Source organism: Oncorhynchus nerka, linkage group LG27 (assembly GCF_034236695.1).
Source record: "Oncorhynchus nerka isolate Pitt River linkage group LG27, Oner_Uvic_2.0, whole genome shotgun sequence".
Taxonomy (NCBI): Eukaryota; Metazoa; Chordata; class Actinopteri; order Salmoniformes; family Salmonidae; genus Oncorhynchus; species Oncorhynchus nerka.
The window spans coordinates 3,757,616-3,773,832 of NC_088422.1; positions in this window are offsets into that span (position 1 = coordinate 3,757,616).

Here is a 16,217-nt window from a genome sequence, read left to right on the forward strand (position 1 = left end):
GCTACAGCAACGCTACAAAAAGCAGAGGCCTAAAGGTTGGTATGTCACGCTACAGAGGAGAAGGACTTGTTTCTTGTTCTAGTAGTGGAAAACTTCCACTGGGTGTCTAGTTGAGGTTGAAGTTATTGTTAAATGGCTTCACCACTCCCCCCCACCCCCACTGCCTCCCCCACCCCTCCTTACCCCCACTGCCAACCCCACCCCTCCTTACCCCCACTGCCATCCCCACCCCTCCTTTTACCCCCACTGCCTCCCCCACCCCTCCTTACCCCCACTGCCAACCCCACCCCCCCTTACCCCCACTGCCTCCCCCACCCCTCTTTACCCCCACTGCCAACCCCACCCTCCTTACCCCCACTGCCATCCCCACCCCTCCTTACCCCCACTGCCTCCCCCACCTCCCCACCCATCTTTACCCCCCACTGCCTCCCCCACCCCTCTTACCCCCACTGCCAACCCCACCCCTCCTTACCCCCACTGCCTCCCCCCCCTCCCCCCCACTCCTCCCCACCCCTCTTTGCCCCCACTACCTCCCCGACCCCTCCTTACCCCACACTGCCAACCCCACCCCTCCTTACCCCCACTGCCTCGCCCCACCCCTCCTTACCCCCACTGCCTCGCCCACCCTCCTTACCCCCACTGCCAACCCCACCCCTCCTTACCCCACTGCCTCCCCCACCCCTCCTTACCCCCACTGCCTCGCCCACCCCTCCTTACCCCCACTGCCTCGCCCACCCCTCCTTAACCCACTGCCATCCCCACCCTCCTTACCCCCACTGCCTCCCCCACCCTCCTTACCCCCACTGCCTCGCCCACCCTCTTTACCCCCACTGCCTCGCCCACCCCTCCTTACCCCCACTGCCAACCCCACCCCTCCTTACCCCCACTGCCTCCCCACCCCTCCTTACCCCCACTGCCATCCCCACCCCTCCTTACCCCCACTGCCTCCCCCACCCCTCCTTACCCCCACTGCCTCGCCCACCCCTCCTTACCCCCCACTGCCTCGCCCACCCCTCCTTACCCCCACTGCCATCCCCATCCCTCTTTACCCCCACTGCCAACCCCACCCCTCCTTACCCCCACTGCCTCGCCCACCCCTCCTTACCCCCACTGCCTCCTCGACCCCTCCTTACCCCCACTGCCAACCCCACCCCTCCTTACCCCCACTGCCTCGCCCACCCCTCCTTACCCCCACTGTAACTGCCTCGCCCACCCCTCCTTACCCCCACTGCCATCCCCACCCCTCCTTACCCCCACTGCCTCGCCCACCCCTCCTTACCCCCACTGCCTCGCCCACCCCTCCTTACCCCCACTGCCTCGCCCACCCCTCCTTACCCCCACTGCCTCCCCCACCCCTCCTTACCCCCACTGCCAACCCCACCCCTCCTTACCCCCACTGCCTCCCGACCCCTCCTAACCCCCACTGCCTCCCCACCCCTCCTTACCCCCACTGCCAACCCCACCCCTCCTTACCACCACTGCCTCCCCCCACCCCTCCTTACCCCCACTGCCAACCCCACCCCTCCTTACCCCCACTGCCAACCCCACCCCTCCTTACCCCCACTGCCAACCCCACCCCTCCTTACCCCCACTGCCTCCCCCACCCCTCCTTACCCCCACTGCCATCCCCACCCCTCCTTACCCCCACTGCCTCGCCCACCCTCCTTAACCCACTGCCATCCCCACCCCTCCTTACCCCCATGCTGTGTTGGTGGAATCGCCCACCCCTCCTTACCCCCCAACTACCTCCCCCCCACTGACCCCTCCTAGACCCCCACTGCCAACCCCACCCCTCCTTACCCCCACTGCCAACCCCACCCCTCCTTACCCCCTGCCTCCCCCACCCCTCCTTACCCCCACTGCCAACCCCACCCCTCCTTACCCCCACTGCCTCCCCCACCCTCCTTACCCCCACTGCCTCGCCCACCCCTCCTTACCCCCACTGCCATCCCCACCCCTCCTTACCCCCACTGCCTCCCCCACCCCTCCTTACCCCCACTGCCTCGCCCACCCTCTTTACCCCCACTGCCTCGCCCACCCCTCCTTACCCCCACTGCCAACCCCACCCTCCTTACCCCCACTGCCTCCCCCACCCCTCCTTACCCCCACTGCCATCCCCACCCCTCCCACCCCCACTGCCTCCCCCACCCCTCCTTACCCCCACTGCCTCGCCCACCCCTCCTTACCCCCACTGCCTCCCCACCCCTCCTTACCCCCACTGCCATCCCCACCCCTCTTTACCCCCACTGCCAACCCCACCCCTCCTTACCCCCACTGCCTCGCCCACCCCTCCTTACCCCCACTGCCTCCTCGACCCCTCCTTACCCCCACTGCCAACCCCACCCCTCCTTACCCCCACTGCCTCGCCCACCCCTCCTTACCCCCACTGCCTCGCCCCCCCACCCCTCCTTACCCCCACTGCCTCGCCCACCCCCTCCTTACCCCCACTGCCTCCCCACCCCTCCTTACCCCCACTGCCAACCCCACCCCTCCTTACCCCCACTGCCTCCCCACCCCTCCTAACCCCCACTGCCTCCCCACCCCTCCTTACCCCCACTGCCAACCCCACCCCTCCTTACCACCACTGCCTCCCCCACCCCTCCTTACCCCCACTGCCAACCCAACCCCTCCTTACCCCCACTGCCAACCCCACCCCTCCTTACCCCCACTGCCAACCCCACCCCTCCTTACCCCCACTGCCTCCCCACCCCTCCTTACCCCCACTGCCAACCCCACCCCTCCTTACCCCCACTGCCAACCCCACCCCTCCTTACCCCCACTGCCTCGCCCACCCTCTCTTTACCCCCACTGCCATCCCCACCCCTCTTTACCCCCACTGCCAACCCCACCCCTCCTTACCCCCACTGCCTCCCCACCCCTCCTTACCCCCACTGCCTCCCCCACCCCTCCTTACCCCCACTGCCTCGCCCACCCCTCCTTACCCCCACTGCCTCGCCCACCCCTCCTTACCCCCACTGCCTCGCCCACCCCTCCTTACCCCACTGCCATCCCCACCCCTCCTTACCCCCACTGCCAACCCCACCCCTCCTTACCCCCACTGCCTCCCCCCACCCCTCCTTACCCCCACTGCCAACCCCACCCCTCCTTACCCCCACTGCCAACCCCACCCCTCCTTACCCCCACTGCCTCGCCCACCCTCTCTTACCCCCACTGCCATCCCCACCCCTCTTTACCCCCACTGCCAACCCCCCCCCCTCCTTACCCCCACTGCCTCCCCACCCCTCCTTACCCCCACTGCCTCCCCACCCTCCTTACCCCCACTGCCTCCCCACCCCTCCTTACCCCCACTGCCTCCCCACCCCTCCTTACCCCCACTGCCATCCCCACCCCTCCTTACCCCCACTGCCTCGCCCACCCCTCCTTACCCCCACTGCCATCCCCACCCCTCCTTACCCCCACTGCCATCCCCACCCCTCCTTACCCCCACTGCCTCCCACCCCTCCTTACCCCCACTGCCTCCCCACCCCTCCTTACCCCCACTGCCAACCCCACCCCTCCTTACCCCCACTGCCTCCACCCCCCTGCCCACCCCTCTTTACCCCCACTGCCAACCCCACCCCTCCTTACCCCCACTGCCATCCCCACCCTCCTTACCCCCACTGCCTCCCCCACCCCTCCTTACCCCCACTGCCAACCCCACCCCTCCTTACCCCCACTGCCATCCCCACCCCTCCTTACCCCCCTTACCCCACTGCCTCCCCACCCCTCCTTACCCCCACTGCCTCCCCACCCCTCCTTACCCCCACTGCCTCCCCCACCCCTCCTTACCCCCACTGCCTCGCCCACCCCTCCTTACCCCCACTGCCTCCCCACCCCTCCTTACCCCCACTGCCATCCCCACCCCTCCTTACCCCCACTGCCATCCCCACCCCTCCTTACCCCCACTGCCTCGCCCACCCCTCCTTACCCCCACTGCCTCCCCCACCCCTCTTTACCCCCACTGCCAACACCACCCCTCCTTACCCCCACTGCCTCCCCCACCCCTCCTTACCCCCACTGCCAACCCCACCCCTCCTTACCCCCACTGCCTCGCCCACCCCTCCTTACCCCCACTGCCTCCCCACCCCTCCTTACACCCACTGCCAACCCCACCCCTCCTTACCCCCACTGCCTCCCCCACCCCTCCTAACCCCCACTGCCTCCCCACCCCTCCTTACCCCCACTGCCAACCCCACCCCTCCTTACCCCCACTGCCAACCCCACCCCTCCTTACCCCCACTGCCTCCCCCACCCCTCCTTACCCCCACTGCCAACCCCACCCCTCCTTACCCCCACTGCCAACCCCACCCCTCCTTACCCCCACTGCCATCCCCACCCCTCCTTACCCCCACTGCCTCGCCCCACCCCTCCTTACCCCCACTGCCTCCCCCACCCCTCCTTACCCCCACTGCCCCCCCACCCCTCCTTACCCCCACTGCCATCCCCACCCTCCTTACCCCCACTGCCTCCCCCACCCCTCCTTACCCCCACTGCCTCCCCCACCCCTCCTTACCCCCACTGCCTCGCCCACCCCTCCTTACCCCCACTGCCTCGCCCACCCCTCCTTACCCCCACTGCCTCGCCCACCCCTCCTTACCCCCACTGCCTCCCCACCCCTCCTTACCCCCACTGCCATCCCCACCCCTCCTTACCCCCACTGCCATCCCCACCCCTCCTTACCCCCACTGCCTCCCCCACCCCTCTTTACCCCCACTGCCACTGCCACCCCACCCCTCCTTACCCCCACTGCCTCCCCCACCCCTCCTTACCCCCACTGCCAACCCCACCCTCCTTACCCCCACTGCCTCCCCACCCCTCCTTACCCCCCACTGCCTCCCCCACCCCTCCTTACCCCCACTGCCAACCCCACCCCTCCTTACCCCCACTGCCTCCCCACCCCTCCTTACCCCCACTGCCTCCCCACCCCTCCTTACCCCCACTGCCAACCCCACCCTCTCCTTACCCCCCCACTGCCAACCCCACCCCTCCTCCTACCCCCACTGCCTCCCCCCCCCCCTCCTTACCCCCACTGCCAACCCCACCCCTCCCCCACTTACCCCCTTACTGCCAACCCCACCCCTCCTTACCCCCACTGCCAACCCCCACCCCTCCTCCTTACCCCCACTGCCAACCCCACCCTTTCCTGAACCCACGTTGCCACCCACTGCTCACCCCACTGCCTCCCCCCCCCACTCAGTTACAGTAACTATATGTATCATCAGTTACAGTAACTATATGTATCATCAGTTACAGTAACTATATGTATCATCAGTTACAGTAACCCATGTATCATCAGTTACAGTAACTATATGTATCATCAGTTACAGTAACTATATGTATCATCAGTTACAGTAACTATATTTATCAGTTACAGTAACTATATGTATCATCAGTTACAGTAACTATATGTATCATCAGTTACAGTAACTATATTTATCATCAGTTACAGTAACTATATGTATCATCAGTTACAGTAACTATATGTATCATCAGTTACAGTAACTATATGTATCATCAGTTACAGTAACTATATGTATCATCAGTTACAGTAACTATATGTATCATCAGTTACAGTAACTATATTTATCATCAGTTACAGTAACTATATGTATCATCAGTTACAGTAACTATATGTATCATCAGTTACAGTAACTATATTATCATCAGTTACAGTAACTATATGTAACAGTAACTATATGTATCATCAGTTACAGTAACTATATGTATCATCAGTTACAGTAACTATATGATCATCAGTTACAGTAACTATATGTATCCACCCATCCTTACAGTAACTATATGTATCATCAGTTACAGTAACTATATGTTATCCCTCAGTTACAGTAACTATATGTATCATCAGTTACAGTAACTATATGTATCATCAGTTACAGTAACTATATGTATCATCAGTTACCCCTCACTTACCCCCACTGCCATCATCAGTTACACCCTATATGTATCATCAGTTACAGTAACTATATGTATCATCAGTTACAGTAACTATATGTATCATCAGTTACAGTAACTATATTTATCATCAGTTACAGTAACTATATGTATCATCAGTTACCCCTAACTATATGTATCATCAGTTACAGTAACTATATGTATCATCAGTTACAGTAACTATATGTATCATCAGTTAAAGTAACTATTATTATCATAGGTTGAAGTGACTATATTTTTATCATCAGTTAAAATAACTCAATTTTTCATCATTGAGGAGTAATGGCATCAAGGAGATGGCTGCTGTTTTACACCCCATGTGTTTTTATTCCGTTATTTGTAACTTATTTAGTTCATAACGTTTCTGCCACCGTGTCCTATGAAGGAAAAGAGCGGACATCCGACAAGGCCCCGTCCGTCCCCACCTTTCGCAGGAGGAAAACACAGAGGCTTCCCAAGCTCAGTCTCCGAGAGGGTAATCTCCCTTTACCATTATTCCTATTAGCCAACGTATCAATCAATTGATATTAAAATAGACAAACTAACGAGCACATATATCCTACCAAACGGGAAGTAAAAAAATGTCATATTTTATGTTTCCCCACCCCTCCTGAATGACCCATGAATAACATACAGCTGGCGGGTTTTAAGCTTTTTCGGGCAGCATAGAACAGGGACAGCTTCCTGTATATTTGTAAATAAGGCTGGTGCAAGAAAACTAAGGACGTCCCCAGGTTTTGCCCCCCTGAGGTAGAGTATCTCATGATAAGATGTAGACCACACTATTTACCATTAGTGTTTACATCAATATTTTTCTTAGCTGTCTACAGTTGAAGTCTAAAGTTTACATGCCACTCAGCCAAATACATTTAAACAGTTTTTCACAATTACTGACATTTAATCCTAGTAACGCTTCAACTGTATATATACCAACCAGAAGTCAAGGATTACATGCAGCAACATCCACATTGAGCTAAAGTCTAGAGACTGACTCTGTGGAAATGGATACCTGGGAGACTTACATTTTGACCCACTTTATTTTTAGATTTTTAAAATCATCATTTTTTTGCACTGGCTCGATGCACACTCACTAAATGTGTATTTGTGTAATGTCTGTTTGTGTTTTTTTTGTGTCCTATCAAATCTAAAAATTATAAAAGCCCTTGATCCCAAAAAAGAAAGACACTTAATCCACATTTCAAGTCTGAAATTTCACAATGATTAAAGCAAGTCTAGTGGTCCGTCTCATTTATAAAAAAGACGCTAATCAATGAGCCGACGTAATTGCGTTAATCCCAAATGGCCCATAGGGCTCGAGTGTAAACTAGTGCACTATAATTGGAATATGATATAATTTGGGACATAGTGAATAGAATTCCTTCATGGTAGGACATTCAGAGCCAGCTGAACCTGGAGTTCAACCACTTTACAATTCAACTTCCAAGTGGTGCTAGTGTCAAGGAGACTAGCTACCTGTAAGTTTCTATTGCGGCTCTCACTCTCGCTTTTGAAAGCTTTGCTTGGCAGACATTAAGAGGTCCTCATGCGCATGCTGTGTGAATTAGCTAGACAGATTTACCTTTGCCTTTTTCTCTTTCAGTGTCTTTATCTTCCAAAGAGTCAGTCTATACCTGGGGAGTACTGTGTCTTTACCTTCCACAGTCAGTCTATACCTGGGGAGTATTGTGTCTTTACCAGTCTATACAGTACTGTGTCTTTACCTTCCACAGAGTCAGTTTATACCTGGGGAGTACTGTGTCTTTACCTTCCACAGAGTCAGTTTATACCTGGGGAGTACTGTGTCTTTACCTTCCACAGAGTCAGTTTATACCTGGGGAGTACTGTGTCTTTACCTTGTACAGAGTCATTCTATACCTGGGGAGTACTGTGTCTTTACCTTGTACAGAGTCATTCTATACCTGGGGAGTACTGTGTCTGTACCTTCCACAGTCAGTCTATACCTGGGGAGTACTGTGTCTTTACCTTGTACAGAGTCAGTCTATACCTGGGGAGTACTGTGTCTTTACCTTGTACAGAGTCAGAGTCAGTTTATCTTGGGGGTTATAGAATAGGATAGGAGGAGAGGGAAGACAGAGGGAGGGCAGAGAAATGGGGGAAGACAGAGGGAGGGCAGAGAAATGGGGGGAAGACAGAGGGAGGGCAGAGAAATGGGGAAGACAGAGGGAGGGCAGAGAAATGGGGGGAAGACAGAGGGAGGGCAGAGAAATGGGGGAAGACAGAGGAGGGCAGAGAGAAAATGGGGGAAGACAGAGGGAGGGCAGAGAGAAAATGGGGGAAGACAAAGGGAGGGCAGAGAAATGGGGGACGACAGAGGGAGGGCAGAGAAATGGGGGGAAGACAGAGGGGGGCAGAGAAATGGGGGAAGACAGAGGGAGGGCAGAGAAATGGGGGAAGACAGAGGGAGGGCAGCCTCGGAAATGGGGGGAAGACAGAGGGAGGGCAGAGAAATGGGGGGACGACAGAGGGAGGGCAGAGAAATGGGGGAAGACAGAGGGAGGGCAGAGAAATGAGGGGAAGACAGAGGGAGGGCAGAGAAATGGGGAAGACAGAGGGAGGGCAGAGAAATGGGGGAAATCAGAGGGAGGGCAGAGAAATGGGGGACCAGGGGAGGGCAGAGAAAATGGGGGAAGACAGAGGGAGGGCAGAGAAATGGGGGAAGACAGAGGGAGGGCAGTCCCAGTCCCAGTCCCAGTCCCAGCCCCAGCCCCAGTCCCAGTCCCAGTCCCAGTCCCAGTCCCAGCCCCAGCCCCAGTCCCAGCCCCAGTCCCAGTCCCAGTCCCAGCCCCAGCCCCAGTCCCAGTCCCAGTCCCAGCCCCAGCCCCCACCCCAGCCCCAGTCCCAGTCCCAGCCCCAGCCACAGCCCCAGCCCCAGCCCCAGCCCCAGTCCCAGTCCCAGCCCCAGTCCCAGCCCCCACTCCCAGTCCCAGCCCCAGTCCCAGCTCCAGTCCCAGCCCCAGTCCCAGCCCCAGCCCCAGCCCCAGCCCCAGTCCCAGTCCCAGCCCCAGCCCCAGCCCCAGCCCCAGCCCCAGCCCCCCAGTCCCAGCCCCAGCCCCAGCCCCAGCCCCAGTCCCAGTCCCAGCCCCAGCCCCAGTCCCAGCCCCAGTCCCAGCCCCAGCCCCAGCCCCAGCCCCAGCCCCAGTCCCAGTCCCAGTCCCAGCCCCAGTCCCAGCCCCAGCCCCAGCCCCAGCCCCAGTCCCAGTCCCAGTCCCAGCCCCATTCTCTGCTTTGGTTGGTATCTATGTTAATATCACCCCAGTCCCAGCCCCAGCCCCAGTCCCAGTCCCAGTCCCAGCCCCATTCTCTGCTTTGGTTGGTATCTATGTTAATATCACCCCCAGTCCCAGTCCCAGTCCCAGTCCCAGCCCCAGTCCCAGCCGCAGCCCCAGCCCCAGTCCCAGCCCCAGCCCCAGCCCCAGTCCCAGTCCCAGCCCCAGCCCCAGTCCCAGTCCCAGTCCCAGTCCCAGCCCCATTCTCTGCTTTGGTTGGTATCTATGTTAATATCACCCCAGTCCCAGCCCCAGTCCCAGTCCCAGCCCCATTCTCTGCTTTGGTTGGTATCTATGTTAATATCACCCCAGTCCCAGTCCCAGTCCCAGTCCCAGCCCCAGCCGCAGCCCCAGCCCCAGCCCCAGTCCCAGCCCCAGCCCCAGCCCCAGCTCCAGCCCCAGTCCCAGTCCCAGCCCCAGTTCCAGCCCCAGTCCCAGCCCCAGCCCCAGCCCCAGCCCCAGCCCCAGTCCCAGTCCCAGTCCCAGTCCCAGCCCCAGCCCCAGCCCCAGTCCCAGCCTTACAGTCCCTAGCCCCAGTCCCAGCCCCAGCCCCAGCCCCAGTCCCAGTCCCAGCCGCAGCCCCAGCTCCAGCCCCAGTCCCAGCCCCAGCCCCAGTCCCAGCCCCAGCCCCAGTTCCAGCCCCAGTCCCAGCCCCAGCCCCTAGCCCCAGCCCCAGTTACCCAGTCCCAGTCCCAGTCCCAGCCCCAGCCCCAGCCCCAGTCCCAGCCCCAGCCCCAGTCCCAGCCTCAGTCCCAGCCCCTAGTCCCAGCCCCAGCCCCAGTCCCAGTCCCAGCCGCAGCCCCAGCCCCAGTCCCAGTCCCAGCCCCATTCTCTGCTTTGGTTGGTATCTATGTTAATATCACCCCAGTAACAGTCCCAGTCCCAGTTACAGTCCCAGCCCCAGTCCCAGCCGCAGCCCCAGCCCCAGCCCCATTCCCAGCCCCTAGTCCCAGCCCCAGCCCCAGTCCCATTGTAGCCCCAGTCCCAGCCCCAACCCCAGTCCCAGCCCCAGTCCCAGTAACTATATGTCCCAGCCCCAGTTACAGTAACAGACCCAGTCCCAGCCCCAGTCCCAGTCTCAGCCCCAGTCCCTATATGTAGCCCCAGTCCCAGTCCCAGCCCCAGCCCCAGCCCCAGTCCCAGCCCCAGCCCCAGCCCGATTCTCTGCTTTGGTTGGTATCTATATTAATTACATTTACATTACATTTAAGTCATTTAGCAGACTATCTTATCCAGAGCGACTTACAAATTGGTGCGTTCACCTTATGACATCCAGTGGAACAGCCACTTTACAATAGTGCATCTAAATCTTTTAAGGGGGGTGAGAAGGATTACTTTATCCTATGCTAGGTATTCCTTAAAGAGGTGGGGTTTCAGGTGTCTCCGGAAGGTGGTGATTGACTCCGCTGTCCTGGCGTCGTGAGGGAGTTTGTTCCACCATTGGGGGCCAGAGAGGGAACAGTTTTGACTGGGCTGAGCGGGAACAATGATATTAAAATAGTGGTAGGGAGGCGAGCAGGCCAGAGGTGGATGAACGCAGTGCCCTTGTTTGGGTGTAGGGCCTGATCAGAGCCTGGAGGTACTGAGGTGCCGTTCCCCTCACAGCTCCGTGAGGCAAGCACCATGGTCTTGTAGCGGATGCGAGCTTCAACTGGAAGCCAGTGGAGGGAGCGGAGGAGCGGGGTGACGTGAGAGAACTTGGGAAGGTTGAACACCAGACGGGCTGCGGCGTTCTGGATGAGTTGTAGGGGTTTAATGGCACAGGCAGGGAGCCCAGCCAACAGGGACAGCTTGCAGTAATTTGACGGGAGATGACAAGTGCCTGGATTAGGACCTGCGCCGAGGTTCCTGTGTGAGGCAGGGTATCTCATGATGTTGTAGAGCATGAACCTATTAGGAACATCCACCGCCTTGATGTTAGTTGAGAACTACAGGGTGTTGTCAGGATCACGCCAAGGTTCTTAGCGCTCTGGGAGGAGGACACAATGGAGTTGTCAACCGTGATGGCGAGATCATGGATTACGGGCAGTCCTTCCCCATTGAGGAAGAGCAGCTCCGTCTTGCCGGGATACCTGGGAGACTTCAGCTTGAGGTGGTGATCCGTCATCCACACTGATATGTCTGCCAGACATGCAGAGATGCGATTAATCCAACTGGTCATCAGAAGGGGGAAGGAGAAGATTAATTGTGTCGTCTGCATTTAATGATAGGAGAGACCATGTGAGGTTATGACAGAGCCAAGAGACTTGGTGTATAGCGAGAATAGGAGAGGGCCTAGAACAGAGCCCTGGGGACGAAGTGGTGATATCACCCCAGCCCCAGTCCCAGCCCCAGTCCCAGTCCCAGCCCCAGCCCCAGCCCCAGCCTGATTCTCTGCTTTGGTTGGTATCTATGTTAATATCACCCCAGTCCCAGTCCCAGTCCCATCCCCAGCCCCATTCTCTGCTTTGGTTGGTATCTATGTTAATATCACCCCAGTCCCAGTCCCAGTCCCAGCCCCAGCCCCAGTCCCTCCCTAGACCCAGTCCCAGTCCCAGTCCCAGCCCCAGTCCCACCCCCAGCCCCAATCCCAGTCCCACTCCCAGTCCCAGCCCCAGTCCCAGTCCCAGTCCCAGCCCCAGTCCCAGTCCCAGCCCCAGTCTCAGCCCCAGCCCCAGCCCCAGTCCCAGCCCCATTCTCTGCTTTGGTTGGTATCTATGTTAATATCACCCAAGTCCCAGTCCCAGTCTAGTCCCAGCCCCATTCTCTGCTTTGGTTGGTATCTAGTTAATATCACCCCAGTCCCAGTCCCAGTCCCAGTCCCAGCCCCAGCCCCAGCCCCAGTCCCATCCCTATACCTGGGGAGTCCCAGCCCCAGTCCCAGTCCCAGTCCCAGTCCCAGCCCCAGCCCCAGTCCCAGTCCCAGTCCCAGTCCCAGTCCCAGCCCGATTCTCTGCTTTGGTTGGTATCTATGTTAATATCACCCCAGTCCCAGTCCCAGTCCCATCCCCAGCCCCATTCTCTGCTTTGGTTGGTATCTATGTTAATATCACCCCAGTCCCAGTCCCAGTCCCAGCCCCAGCCCCAGTCCCTCCCTAGACCCAGTCCCAGTCCCAGTCCCATGCCCAAGTCCCACCCCCAGCCCCAATCCCAGTCCCAGTCCCAGCCCCATTCCCAGTCCCAGTCCCAGACAGAGGGAGTCCAGCCCCAGTCTCAGCCCCAGCCCCAGCCCCAGTCCCAGCCCCCATTCTCTGCTTTGGTTGGTATCTATGTTAATATCACCCAAGTCCCAGTCCCAGTCCCAGTCCCAGCCCCATTCTCTGCTTTGGTTGGTATCTATGTTAATATCACCCCAGTCCCAGTCCCAGTCCCAGTCCCAGTCCCAGCCCCAGCCCCAGCCCCAGTCCCATCCCTATACCCAGTCCCAGCCCCAGTCCCAGTCCCAGTCCCAGTCCCAGCCCCAGTCCCAGTCCCAGCCCCAGCCCCAGCCCCAGCCCCAGCCCCATTCTCTGCTTTGGTTGGTATCAGATGTTAATATCACCCCAGTCCCAGTCCCAGTCCCAGCCCCAGCCCCATTCTCTGCTTTGGTTGGTATATATGTTAATATCACCCCAGTCCCAGTCCCAGTCCCAGCCCCAGCCCCAGCCCCAGTCCCATCCCTAGACCCAGTCCCAGTCCCAGTCCCAGCCCAAGGTCCCAGTCCCAGCCCCAGTCCCAGTCCCAGTCCCAGCCCCAGTCCCAGCCCCATTATCTGCTTTGGTTGGTATCTATGTTAATATCACCCCAGTCCCAGTCCCAGTCCCAGCCCCAGCCCCATTCTCTGCTTTGGTTAGTATGTATGTTAATATCACCCCAGTCCCAGTCCCAGCCCCAGCCCCAGCCCCAGTCCCATCCCTAGACCCAGTCCCAGTCCCAGTCCCAGTCCCAGTCTCAGCCCCAGCCCCATTCTCTGCTTTGGTTGGTATCTATGTTAATATCACCCCAGTCCCAGTCCCAGTCCCAGCCCCAGCCCCAGTCCCATCCCTAGACCCAGTCCCAGTCCCAGTCCCAGCCCCAGCCCCAGCCACAGCCCAGCCCCAGTCCCATCCCTAGACCTAGTCCCAGTCCCAGTCCCAGTCCCAGCCCCAGTCCCAGTCCCAGTCCCAGCCCCAGTCCCAGCCCCAGCCCGATTCTCTGCTTTGGTTGGTATCTAGAGTTAATATCACCCCAGTCCCAGTCCCAGTCCCATCCCAGCCCCATTCTCTGCTTTGGTTGGTATCTAGTTAATATCACCCCAGTCCCAGTCCCAGTCCCAGCCCCAGCCCCAGTCCCAGACCCAGTCCCAGTCCCAGCCCCAGTCCCACCCCCAGCCCCAGTCCCAGTCCCAGTCCCAGCCCCAGTCCCAGTCCCAGTCCCAGCCCCAGTCCCAGTCCCAGCCCCAGTCTCAGCCCCAGCCCCAGCCCCAGTCCCAGCCCCATGCTCTGCTTTGGTTGGTATCTATGTTAATATCACCCAAGTCCCAGTCCCAGTCCCTGTCCCAGCCCCATTCTCTGCTTTGGTTGGTATCTAGTTAATATCACCCCAGTCCCAGTCCCAGTCCCAGCCCCAGCCCCAGCCCCAGTCCCATCCCTAGACCCAGTCCCAGCCCCAGTCCCAGTCCCAGCCCCAGTCCCAGTCCCAGCCCCAGCCCCAGCCCCAGCCCCAGCCCCAGCCCCAGCCCCATTCTCTGCTTTGGTTGGTATCGATGTTAATATCACCCCAGTCCCAGTCCCAGTCCCAGCCCCAGCCCCATTCTCTGCTTTGGTTGGTATATATGTTAATATCACCCCAGTCCCAGTCCCAGTCCCAGCCCCAGCCCCAGCCCCAGTCCCATCCCAGCCCCAGTCCCAGCCCCAGTCCCAGCCCAATGTCCCAGTCCCAGCCCCAGTCCCAGTCCCAGCCCCAGCCCCAGTCCCAGCCCCATTATCTGCTTTGGTTGGTATCTATGTTAATATCACCCCAGTCCCAGTCCCAGTCCCAGCCCCAGCCCCATTCTCTGCTTTGGTTGGTATGTATGTTAATATCACCCCAGTCCCAGTCCCAGTCCCAGTCCCAGTCCCAGTCCCAGTCCCAGCCCCAGCCCCAGCCCCATTCTCTGCTTTGGTTGGTATCTATGTTAATATCACCCCAGCCCCAGTCCCAGTCCCCAGCCCCAGCCCCAGCCCCAGTCTCATCCCTAGACCCAGTCCCAGTCCCAGTCCCAGCCCCAGCCCCAGCCACAGCCCCAGCCCCCAGTCCCATCCCAGACCCAGTCCCAGTCCCAGCCCCAGCCCCAGTCCCAGTCCCAGTCCCAGCCCCAGTCCCAGCCACAGTCCCAGCCCCCGTCCCAGCCCCAGCTCCAGTCCCAGTCCCAGCCCCATCCCAGTCCCAGCCCCAGCCCCAGCCCCAGTCCCAGCCCCAGTCCCATCCCTAGACCCAGTCCCAGTCCCAGTCCCAGTCCCAGCCCCAGTCCCAGTCCCACCCCAGTCCCAGTCCCAGCCCCAGTCCCAGTCCCAGTCCCATTCTCTGCTTTGGTTGGTATCTATGTTAATATCACCCCAGCCCCAGTCCCAGTCCCAGTCCCAGTCCCAGTCCCAGTCCCAGTCCCAGCCCCAGTCCCAGTCCCAGCGCCAGTCCCAGTCCCAGTCCCAGTCCCAGTCCCAGCCCCAGTCCCATTCTCTGCTTTGGTTGGTATCTATGTTAATATCACCCCAGCCCCAGTCCCAGTCCCAGTCCCAGTCCCAGCCCCAGTCCCAGTCCCAGTCCCAGTCCCCCAGTCCCAGTCCTATCTATATTATTATCACCATGCGTTGGATGGTTGCACAATCAACGTTCTCACTCCTTGACTTACACACTTGAAGAGCTATTGTTCAGAAATGCAATGAAGAAGAAGTTGATCTTCGGCACAGATCCAGCATCAGATGACATATATCCCCAATCCTAGCCTTAACCATAGAGGTGACGAAGACACCTCTGACCCTGTATCAGTGGTCAGGGGACACCTAGTACAAAGTCCGTCAGACCACACTGCAATTGGACTTCTATATCTCAGGCCACACCACCGGTAGCCAGAGCAGTACGGCTGGACTTCTAATTCTCAGGCCACACCACCGGTAGCCAGAGCAGTACGGCTGGACTTCTATATCTCAGGCCACACCACCGGTAGCCAGAGCAGTACGGCTGGACTTCTAATTCTCAGGCCACACCACCGGTAGCCAGAGCAGTACGGCTGGACTTCTATATCTCAGGCCACACCACCGGTAGCCAGAGCAGTACGGCTGGACTTCTATATCTCAGGCCACACCACCGGTAGCCAGAGCAGTACGGCTGGACTTCTATATCTCAGGCCACACCACCGGTAGCCAGAGCAGTACGGCTGGACTTCTATATCTCAGGCCACACCACCGGTAGCCAGAGCAGTACGGCTGGACTTCTATATCTCAGGCCACACCACCGGTAGCCAGAGCAGTACGGCTGGACTTCTATATCTCAGGCCACACCACCGGTAGCCAGAGCAGTACGGCTGGACTTCTATATCTCAGGCCACACCACCGGTAGCCAGAGCAGTACGGCTGAACTTCTATATCTCAGGCCACACCACCGGTAGCCAGAGCAGTACGGCTGGACTTCTATATCTCAGGCCACACCACCGGTAGCCAGAGCAGTACGGCTGGACTTCTATATCTCAGGCCACACCACCGGTAGCCAGAGCAGTACGGCTGGACTTCTATATCTCAGGCCACACCACCGGTAGCCAGAGCAGTACGGCTGGACTTCTATATCTCAGGCCACACCACCGGTAGCCAGAGCAGTACGGCTGGACTTCTATATCTCAGGCCACACCACCGGTAGCCAGAGCAGTATGGCTGGACTTCTATATCTCAGGCCACACCAACGGTAGCCAGAGCAGTACGGCTGGATTTCTATATCTCAGGCCACACCACCGGTAGCCAGAGCAGTACGGCTGATCCTCGACCACTTTGCTAGATGGCTTAACACTTGATG